We start from the raw sequence: 11,199 nt of genomic DNA, 5'->3' as shown, positions 1-11,199 counted from the left end.
TGTTCCCAGAGACGGAGTCCAGTCCTGGCCCCCATTCGAGCCGCCCCTGAGACCTGCTCACCATGGACGTGGTTGACAACCAGACAGGATATATTCCAGGCCTGGGGACAGTGTCCCCAGGACAGCTGCCACCTTGCCCCTGCGGTGGAGGTGGGCGGCTGCTATCTCTGGTCCAGGCAGGACTTGGGCGTCTGGTGTGTGCGATCGAGCGTGATGTGGGTGCGGAGGGGTGTGTGTGTGACAGGGTGCTGGGAGCCCGGCTGGAGGCTGAGCTCCTAGGCGGCTCCTTCTCCGGGGCGGAAACCAGCCGGGCTCTGGCTCTGCGGGGCCCTGCCCTTGTGCCGCCCGCCAGGGGACGTTTGCCCCGTCTCCCCACAGCCGGGATGGCAGCCTCCTTTCTGGATGCCTGGGAGGGCAGCAGTGCCGGGAAGTGTCCGGCAGGAGTCGAGCGTCTCACCCCGCTTCGGGCGAAAACACCGAGGCTGCGGGGGAGGGACGGGGTGCAGGGCTGGCGGCCAAGGCCAGGTGCCCGGGCTGCGCACAGAGTGCCTGAGGGCTCTGGCTCCGCCATTGGCCCCGCGGGTGTGCCTGGGCACCCAGGTCAGTGGGTGGGGGCGGATGCCAAGTCTCGTCTGTCGGGTGACCTCGGAGCGGGCTCCCAGGGGAAGGGCACCAGTTGTGCCCTCAGGTCTCTACCACGGGACACCCACCAGGTCACCCTGCACATCCTGTTGGCCCTGGCAGGGAGCAGGTGCGGGCTGGGCCGCTGGACCCTGTGGGCCCCCACAGCTCCCCAGAACCCCAAGTTCCCCTTCTGGGCACAGCAGGGGGCAGGGGACCTGGTCCCGCCGTTTCTGTTGGGAGGCCGGGTGCTGGCGGTGGGACCAGCCGGAGTCTCCCCCCGCCCCCGCCCCGGGCCCCTAGGGGGAGGCCGCCAGCTCGCAGGGCCGCTGTAGGCTCGATTAGCCCCCTGTTTTATTCAATTAGGAGGCAATTAAGGATCCTTGGGGGGCTGGGGCCGGTAATTAAGGTGATGTATAATTAGAGTTTCAACAAAAATTATCCAGGATTAAAAATCTTTTGAATAATTTCGTTTAAAAATTTCAAATAGCGTTAAAGACAATTTATCAGGTTTTGAATCAAACCCGTGTAACAAGTCTTGGACGCTACAGCTCGCGTAGCGGGCCCGGGAGGACAAGGACAGCCCGAGCACTGTCCCCCTGCGGGAAGGAAACTTGGCGAGGGGACAGAGGAGCCGGGCCTTGCTGCGCGGTGTGGTGGCGGTCGCGCACAGACGCGGGCTGCCCAGGGCTGCAGACAGCACCGGCCGGCCCACCGGAGGGGCCGGGGGACCCCAGGCTGAGCCAGCGTTGCTGCAGCCCCCTGTTCTCCGCGCGCACAAAGTCCCGTGACTACCGCGCCACGGGAACGGTTCTGCTGGCCGTTTACACGAAGCAGCCGGCTCGGAGGCAGTGCCTGCCATCCTGGGCGCCCTTCACCCCAGCTCAGCCAGCGGTGGGCGCCCCCCTCCTCCTCCTCCTCCCCCTCTCCCTCTCCCTCCTCCTCTTCCTCAGGGGCCGGTGATGGGGCCCCAAGGGTCTCCGCCTCTTGGCTTCCGGGACGGAGAAGGGCGGGCTCCCAGCTCCCAACTCCCCGACTCCTGACCCTGACCCAGACTCTGTGGGGCGGCAGCCGTGTCCCCATCGCAGTTGCTTTGGGGATCTGGGCACAGAGGATCCAGAGAGCGCTCCCGGTGCCTGGGTCAAAGTCAGGGTGGTGTGGGGAGGAGGGAGATGGTGAGGGGAACCAAAGCGCAGGGTGGAGGTCGGGCTTCTCGAGAGCAACTCTGCCTTCTTCCTGGCCTGGGCCTTCGGGCCCAGCTTCGCCCAAGGGGGTGCACTGGCCCCGGGCACTCACCCCATGCACCTGCCTACTGAGAGGCCCGAATGGGCTGCAGCTGCCCCTGTCCCTGTCGTATCCGATCCTCCGGGAGGCAGGAGGGGGTCCGGGAACCACAGAGGCGCACTGGTCACCTACTAGACATGGCCCCACTCCTTTCCCCTGACCTTGAGGAGGGGAATTGGCCTTGGGGGGCACCACTTGTAGGGTAAAAAAGTCCCAAACACAGAGAGGTCAAGTAGCTCTTTCGAGGTCACACAGCAAGTTAAGGATGAACCTGAACGCCACATAGGTAAAGCTCCCCAGGTTTCTTATTCGAACACCCTCCCCTGCCCCCTTCCTTAGGGTGCTCTACGCTGCACTTAATGCCCGCGGATTTTCTCTTTTTATGTGTCAAGGTTTAAGCATTTTCCCAAGGACAGTGGTTAGCTTGAAACTGGTCTGGTTTTTAAAAGCAAATAAGACGTCCGTGTCCCTACAGGTTGTGCACACAACCCTCTAACTGTGTCCTCAGCCTCCCCCAGACTGTCTGTTCTTTGCCAGGGTCCGGACTCCCCAGGCCAGGCAGGAGGCTTTGCGGGGGTTTTCCAGCCCGGGTCCCTGGCTCTGGGTGTCCCCTCCCAAGGGCAGGTGCAGAATGGCAGAAGTGCTGATCAGGGTCAACCTCATGAGCATCCCCCTACCACGTACTGCCTCTCGTGCGCCCCAGCAAAGGCAGGAGGTGGAGGGCCAGCCGGCCTGCCTGCCCACCCTCACCCCAAATCTGGAGGGAAATAATCACCGCCCCCCCCCCCCCCCCCCCAGGCAATCAGGGAGAGGTGGAGCTGCTGCTGCGCGGACCTGAGCCACCGGGAGGAAGGAGCTCAAGGCTGTAGTTCCAGGTCCAGCCCTGAACCACCGCTGCTCCGGGGACCTCGGGCTCCCGATGAAGGGGCTGTGCTTCTCCCTCCGGGCTGGCCAGTGCCCCTGAGCTCTCGGGGGCCCAGGGCGATGAGGAGGGCCTCTTCCTGCCCTACCACTCTCTCTCTTGGGGCTTCTGCCATGAAATCCTTGGCTGGCCCGCCCGGCCAGCCTCTCCTGAGACTCAGGAACAATGCCCCGGAGCTCTCAGAGAGCCGTGCCTCGGCCCCGAGATACATGTTTGTTTAATAGTTAACATTCTGTGCAAAAAAGGAGGGAAGTCAGATTCTGGTGAAGGCTTTGCTTATTTTATATCCACTATAACTATTTCTGTCCATGAAAATTGGCTTAATTATATCAATGGAATGTTTCTTTTTCAATTCTGTATGCAATTAGTCCATCTTGCTGGGTGCAATTTATTTTAATAAAAAAATAAACCAGTGGTGTGTTCAGTTCCTCGTCCCCTGGGGACACATGCGATTGGTGTGTTTAATTTCATTAACTACAATGCGGCCTACTGGAAAAATGTATAAAATCAGCTTTATACAGCTTAAACACTGGCATTTGAAACAAATCATTATTGCATTAGCTGTCACACTGGTAATTCTAGAATCTAAGGAAAAAAATATATTATGGCTGTTTTTATAACCCTTTGCAAATGCACTGTTAAAATAATTTATAATCATTTTAAAACATGGCTGGGTCCTGGTGAATATTTTACCTCCTCTAAGTCGGGCTCTGCGTTACCCCGTGCCCGTTTTACATACTGATGTCTGCGCCACGCCCAGCCCCAAACATGTGTGTTTCAGGGTGGAGACAGTGGACCCTGTCCTTAAGCAAACGTGATAAGGTGGGTCACCTTTTCATTCTGCTCTGACCTGATCCCGGGAGCTCTAAAATGCGCCTGGGGCTGGAGGGGCCGGAGGGGAGCCCGGACTCTGTGCCACGGAGCCTCGACCTGCACCCCCCCCCACCGTGGTGGGCAGAGGGATCCGGAAGTAGAGCGGGATTTAGGGCTTCATTGGCGTCGGGGCAGAAACATCCCAGGGCCCGCGTTCCCCGCTCACACTTGGGGAAGCGAGGAACAGCGTTGGCTCTGCTCACTCCCAAAACCCTGCTCAGGAAGGGAGAGAACCGGTGACCCTCACGCACTGCCTTTCTGAACCTGGCGGGAGCTTTCTCTACAAAACTCCCCAGACTGGGGCTGCTTTTCGGTGACGGCACACTTCCGGGAAGGGCGTGAGCCTTCAGTCCGCACCTCTCACCCCTTGGGGAAGGCGGGGCAGGGGCGATCAGCAATCTCGGCCCAGATCGCACCCAGCCTGGGCGGACCCTGCAGGTGACGCAGGTGACCGCCGGTGCCCGCCCCTCCCTCCCTCCAGAGGCCGAGTGCCTAGAGGGGCTCACAAGGGATCCGGATCTGCATCGGAGGGTCCCATCCAACCAGGAACTGGGAGCTGGGGGAGGGCTCCGGGCTCTTGGGTGCACTTTGAGGTGACTTGAAGCCCTTGCTGAGTGGGCACTGGCTCTTCCTAGCGCGGAGGTGGACCGAACGGGGCCGCTGCCAATGGGCAGAGACACTGGGGCTCAGCTTGGCCTTAGGCTTCCTCCAGGGTTTTGTCCCCTCCCACCCCCAGGTAGCTCCACGGGGGGGGTTAGGAGGAAGAAGAGGCCTCGGTCAGCCTGGTTTTAGCTGGGGATGAGGCTGGGGCTGCTTCCAGGGCTTCCCAGGTCCCGGCAGGGGATTCCTGGGGGTTGGGGGGGGGGGCTGTGGGAGACATTTTCGGGCACTTCTGGCCGGACTGAGGGCTGACCCCTAGCCTTGCCCTCGGCCTCCCCGACTCCCCCCCACCCATGCATTCAGGTAGATTTGGTGTTCTCTAATGGATTCCAGTGCGGGGCATGGTGGGGGCATCGAGGGGACATGGGCGCCGCGTCCTTAGCTCTGAAGGCCCTGCCTGCTCATCAGGAGTGTGACCCGCGGGGCTGGGTTTCGGACCCAGACCCTTGACTCACGTGTCCAGGGTGGGCCCTCAGGCCTGGGGTTTGCTTTCCACTCAACGTGATGCTGAGTCAAGTGTCAAGAAGTGAGGCCTTTGTCTACTTCCTTACTTCAGAGAGAAGAAGAAAGCCGAAGGCTTTGTGCGGATATGGAGCCCCGGACCTGGGTGCTCCTCTCCAGACCTCCTGTGGGACAGGCCTGGCCCTGCCCCAGAACCCCAGCACCCGCTTCACTCTGGCTCCCTACTGTGCGCGCCGCAGCCCTGGGTCCCGCGTCTCACCCTTGCTGCCCGCGTGCCCCCCCGCTGTCAGGTAGGCTCCTCTCACTGCCTTCTGCTACCCGCTCGCCCTCCCACCAGCACCCAGATACCTATGTGCATCTACATCTTACTTGGCCCCCAGCCTCCAGCAGGTGGGACAGCATGGAATGTTCTAGAAGGGTCCGGTGTGATGTTGGCCGGGGTCCTGGGACTGGGTGGGGATGGGACAGAGTTCCCACGCCAGACAGGTAGTGAGTTTGGGGTTTATTCCCTTGGTCTGCTTGGGGAGATGCTATGCGGGCCCTCAGCCTCCTGAGCCATCCTGGGCTCTCCCGGGGAGGGTGGCCATAGGGAGGGTGTGCAAGCCTGCCAGTGTGCACCTGCCCAGCCGAGGGTGTGGGGTGCAGACCCCAGCACACGGCCCTGCTCTTTGTACCCCGGCCGCGCCTGCCGTGAAGCCTCCGGCTCAGTCGCTCTGCCCTGCGTTGATTCTGGTTGTGCAGCTCAGCCTCGGAGGAAAACACGCACACCACAGCCCTAGCTCGCGGTTTTATTTTCAAACCGAGGAGCACAGGTGCCCAGGTCTGACTTGGCCCCTCTGATGGGCAGCCAGATGCTCGCCCACACGGAGTCCAGCTGCGCCCTCCTGCTGCCTCCCCGTCCCCGTCCCTTCTCCATCCTTCCGTCCATCTCGGGGGGTTCAACAGCCCGTGGCACATGCCAGCTCTTCTCCCCTCCCAGAGGCCGCCCCCCAGCTCCTGGGGGTGTCAGGATCTTCTGTTTATTCTGGGGGCTCTGTGCCATCTGCCCATTCCTTCCTGCCCCTGGAGCGGAGCACGCCGTCCTTGGGTCTCCTGTGTGCAGGGCTCTGAGACGTGCCTGAGGCCCCCCAAGGCCGCCTGGCTGTGGGTTGGACCCCCAGGGACAGGCCTGGTCATGTCACCACACTCTGGGCAGCGTGATGAGTCTGGGGCCACAGGTCCTTGCCCTGGGATCTGGACTTCTGTGTCCAAGCTGTTTGATTGAGGAGAAACCCAGATCAGACCAACGGGCCACCCCCAACCTCATTGCTTCTGGGGACAGCTCCCTCTCGGGCAACTCAGCTGGTGGGGTGGCTGGACCCCCAGCGAGTGGGTCTGTTTCAAATCAGAAAGACCAGAAGGAGGGGCTGAGAGGGAGGGATGCTCGGATGGGAACTTTGCCCATTTGTCTGCTTCTGTGAGTCCCCGTGTTTTAAATTCGGTGGCTCCCTTGAAACATGTGCGCGTCTCTGGCACCTGGCGTAGGCCGGGCATCTCCGACACTTCGGCACTGGGATGAGATGCCTGGGTCGACGCATGATGAATAGTGACTCACTATGGCTGGGAACTCTTTCCCGAGACACAGTTTAATCCCTGTATCTATATTCAAAAGCCGGTAGTCAATATTATGCTGAAATATGGATTTCCATAATAGACTTCCATTGCTCCTTCTGGTTGCGTCTCTGAGGGAAAGGGGCGTGCATGGAAAAGCACTCAGACATTTGTATCTGCTCAATGGGTTGTGACAGCGTCTTCAGAGAGACCGGGCCGCATCAGTCCATAAAACACTTAAACAAAGACTAGAAATTACGCTCACCGGAGGAGCCCAAATGGTGACCACGGGAGAGCCCTGCTGGCCCTGGGCAAGCGTGGGGTGTCCACCCTCGCAGGTCCCCCACACCTCCTCCCTCCTGAGGCAGAGGGCCCGCCGATGGCTCTCCTGCGGCAGGTCAGGTGAAGGTCCAGACTCAGGCTGTTTCCCAGCATTCCTGTGATTGCCGGGTACCCAGCTTACCCCCAGTCCCAGGGAAGCGACATGCTCAGGTCTTTACTGTGTTGGGACTCAGTGTCTCTGGCTTGTGTTGCCCCCCCACACCCTCACCCCTCCGTTCAGCCGTGGCTGCTGATCCCCCGCTGGCCCAGCTCCCCAAGCAGGCACGTGTCATCAGGGTCAGGTCCCGCGTGGTCCTGGGCACTGGTTCTGGGGCTTTGGTGCGGGGGAGGGCACCATGCTGCCGGAAGGCCCCAAGTCCCTTTTGGCAGGGAGCTTGTGACGACGTCTATAGTGTCAGTTTCTACGGAGCTGCTTGGGCCGTGGCAGTGAGCGTGGGGTGTGGCGTGTGCACTGGGCTGGCCAGCGTCCTCTAGGCTGCCCCTTGCTCGTTCCAGGAGGCTTCCCTGGGGGGTCTGGCCTCCCTTGCAAACTTCTCCCTCCTTTCACTCCTACAAAAGCCAGTGCATTCTTGAGCCGCCTGAAAACTGGGGGGCATTTCTGTGGGCCAGAGCCGCTGCTGCTGGAGGGAGACGCGGCCCCGGCACAGCCCCTTCCTCTGGTCTGTGTGCAGAGATGGTGTCGGGGGGTGCAGACCCGTCCACGCGGGTGCGGCCGTGCACCGTGGGCAAGCGTGGGGCTGTGTCTGCCTGAGACAGACCCTCAGGCCGCGCTCTTTGCTGCACCATCCCTGCCCACTTGGGCTCTGCACCGAGCCCCCCACGCAGCTCGGTTCTCTGTGGTGTCTGGAACCGTGGCTGTGGGGCCCAGAGCCGTCTGCAGCCGGTGGTTGAGGGAGAAGGCGGCAGGGAAGCTCACAGGTAGAGAGCGGGCGGCCTGTGTGAACCTCCCTGCACGTTTGTGCCCCCGGAGAGACAAAGAGGGGACGGAGCTGTTTGGATAATCCTGGGCCCTAGTGCTCACATTGAGAAAAATTAGGGCCTCTTGAAAAATTACAGAACTATGCTGCAGTGTCAGGTTCCAAGATAATGATGTGTCTGTGTGCGAAAATATTAAATTGCGGTAACACGCCTGTGCGCACCTCTCTGAATACGGCATTCAGTCCCCAGCTCGGGCCGGGCGCACAGCTAGTGATTGACAGGACACAGATGGTACCGCGAAACGTGGGGCCGCGGCCGGACTGCGTCTCAGCGATCGGCTTCTCCATCGCGGTCCAGTCCAGCCGTCCTTTGCTTTAATGAAACAGCCCGACAACGTGGCTGATTATTTATTTATCATGTTAGCGGGAGGAAAACCTGTCAGGGACAGATCGATTTTTCCCTGGAAGTGATTTGACGTTACTAGCAATGGGGCCGCCGAGCTGGGCCGGGTGCTGGCCTCAGACCTCCCAAAGTTCGTTCGGCGGCTGTGCCGACAGCCCGGGCTTTCACACACGGGTCGGCGGCCGGCGTGGACCGTGAGCCTCGGCGAGGCCGGCGCACTTTCCCACCAGGAGGACTCCTCGCGGGCTCCTGTTCGGAAGAGTGTGCTCAGTGTCGTCTCGTCTTCTTCCGGGCCGATAGGATCCGAGCAGCAACAAGTCAGTCGGGGACAGGGGAGACGCTGCGTATGTCCCCCGCGCCTCCGATACTGAGCCGGTGAGATGGGGGCCTCCCGCCTCGACTCGGGGCGCTCTGGCCGTGGTCAGGGAGCCGGGGCGTGTGCACGTGTGACGGGCCGCACATTCGCAGCCGAACAAAAGGACTGCACAGGCCGCTGGAAAGCAAGTCCCCGGAACCCCGGGGGGAGCCGAGCGCAGGCCCAAGAGGGGCTCTTGTTTCTCGGCTGGAGCCGGAACTGCAGAGCAGAGGGGCCCCTGAGTCTTAACTCTCTCTCCATCGAAGGTGTTAATCTTCCCTTCCAAGGGTTAGATAAAGCCGCTCAAAGCTGTTTGTTATTGAATCTCATCTGCTAATTATGGCTGCGGACTTGGTCCGAGGCCCAGCCTGGCCACCCCGCCCGGCCCCCACGGCTGGCGGCCCACACAGGGGTCCTTCTTTGCTGTAACCCCAGTGCTCCCTGGCGGGGGTTTTAGGTTGCCTCCCGATGCTGACAGACCGCCCTCGTTCCAGGGGAGGGGCTGCGGCCACGAGGGGGAGAAGCCCAGCGCCTCCGCGCGGCAGGGTCCCGTAAGCCCCTGGGGGCCCCTCCTTGACCCACAGACTCCCGCTGGCACCGTGAGGGAGGGGCAGGGAGGAAAGCAGCCGTGTCTGTTCTGAGAAAGAGCCTCCGACTCTTTATTCACTGGGCCCTGGAGCAACCGTTGGCCTCCTGTGCAGGGCCTGTGGCGGGTGTGGGTGGGGGTGCTGGGGAGTGGGCTGCGGGCGGCTCCGGGAGGCTGGTGGCAGGCTTTGCAGGACATCGGACCCCCAGGCTGGAGGCGAACCTCCCGAGAAGCCGTGCTCGTGGTGTTGGTCCCCGTCACGGGGTGGTGGTCACTGGCAAAGGGACACATTCTGGCCACAGGGCGCCCGGGAGGGGCACCTAGAGGCCATGGTGACGTCTCCCCTCCAACCTGCTGACACACCCTGAATCTGTAAAGGCAAAACCGAGCCGAGCCGTCCCCTCCCTGGCCGGCCCAGAGGCAGAGGCCCCCAGACCCTGGGCCGGCAGGCAAGCCAGGGGTGATGGATGGTGAGCACCCCCGTGAGCGTCACCCTGGGCCGTCGGCGGGGGGCGGATGACTGTCCCCCTAGTTCCTGAGGCTCCTTAGGTCAGAGGCCGCCAGCTCCAGGCCTCAGAGTTGGTATGTGGTCTTCACTTCCCGAATTCCAGAGGGGAGAAGCCGTTCCATCATCTTAGCTAATCTCGGAAGCAGCAGAGGACAGCACTGGGCCACCTGCTGCCCCGGGGGGGAGGCTCGCCCCCAGTGAGGGGAAGGCAGGCGGGTGGTCTCAGGCCGTGCCCGGGCGAGACCTCCTGCCGCTTGTGATCTTCAGGAGCAAGCAGGACCCCTGTAGGTCCAGCACGGCCACCTCCAGGCCGGCCTATCCCTCCATCTGGAGTCACCCTTGGCTCAGGCTGAGAGATACGGGACAGCTGCTGATAAGCAGGACCCCCAACAGGGATGGGACCCCAACCTGCCAGGCTCCAAGGACATCCCCCAAGGAAACCCCGGCTGAGGGTGAGTTTAGTTTCAGAGAAGCAGAGGTGGGGCCCTGAGGCATCATCCTTTGTCCTTACCAGGGCTGGACTGGGGGCCACACGTGGGCCACACTCATGGTGCCCTTGTCACCATGGGTCAGCTCCTGGGCTTGCTGACCTATCCCATCCCTGCTGGGTTAGGACAGAACAGGGGCCGGGGGCGGTGTCCTGTGCCCTCCTTCCTCAGTACCTTCAGCCTGCCCCGCTGTGCTGGGGCATTTCTCTAGATCCTGCGAGGCAGACGCGGGCGTCCAGTTCTGCCTCTGTCCCTTCCCAGCCGAGAAGGGCTGGCCCGGTTGGAAAGGTGCGACTCCATCCGTGTGTCCGATGGGGGTGAGGCCCACCCCTCCTTCCTCCTCTCCGGGGCAGGTGCTCCCGGCGGCCCCTCTCCTGACATCTCTCACCGGCTCGGATGGACGTGAGGCCGAAGGCACGTGAGTGTGGCCTTACCGTGGCTGTGACGCCTGCAGGGTCCCGGCTGTCTTGTCAGCAGCTATTTTGGGTTTCTGGAACTTGCTTGCCCCTGGGGGAAGGCAGGCTCGTGTGCAAGTGTGTGGGGAGAGGAGTCTGGCTGGGGCGCCTCTGGACGCGGCCCACAGATCAAAAATCTCACCTGAAACGATGTGACGATGGCATGTGAATGAAGCAGGGACATGGGGTCAAGCGGCCCAAGGGGCGGCGCCCACCATCGTGCGGACGGCTGCTGATGGTCCGGGGGCCCTGGGCCGCCGCGCCGTCCGTGTCTGCACTGGGTTTGGAGACTCTGTTCCCCAGGCTTCCAGGAGAAGAAGCGCCTGGACCGTGGCAAGCTGTCCTGCTGGACCCGGGACCCGCAGCTGGGCAGGGACTTAGAGTCCGTGGTGAACCCTGTCTTCTGGGGCCTTTTGCTTAACTTTGTGCCAGAGGATTTGGGGATACTGGGTGGCAGGTCCCAAACCTGGAAGAGGGGAAGCTCTTGCCCTCTCTCTGCTGCTGTCCGGGGACATTCTGGTTTCTGAGAGCGCGTCGGCACGTCCGGAGGGTCAAGTTTAGGACTTGCTCTGGGATCCACGGGACGGTGGGATTTTCCTGGAATCGGTTCTTGTATGCACTGCCGTGCACATACAAGCACATGTGCACACAGGAAGGCCCCCATCAGGGCATAAGCTCACACACATGGGCACGGGGACACGCCCACAGTGCACACACACGTGCGTATGCAGTC

Source organism: Enhydra lutris, unplaced genomic scaffold (assembly GCF_002288905.1).
Source record: "Enhydra lutris kenyoni isolate GAN:26980312 unplaced genomic scaffold, ASM228890v2 scaffoldscaffold38, whole genome shotgun sequence".
Taxonomy (NCBI): Eukaryota; Metazoa; Chordata; class Mammalia; order Carnivora; family Mustelidae; genus Enhydra; species Enhydra lutris.
This window is presented reverse-complemented; position numbering follows the sequence as displayed.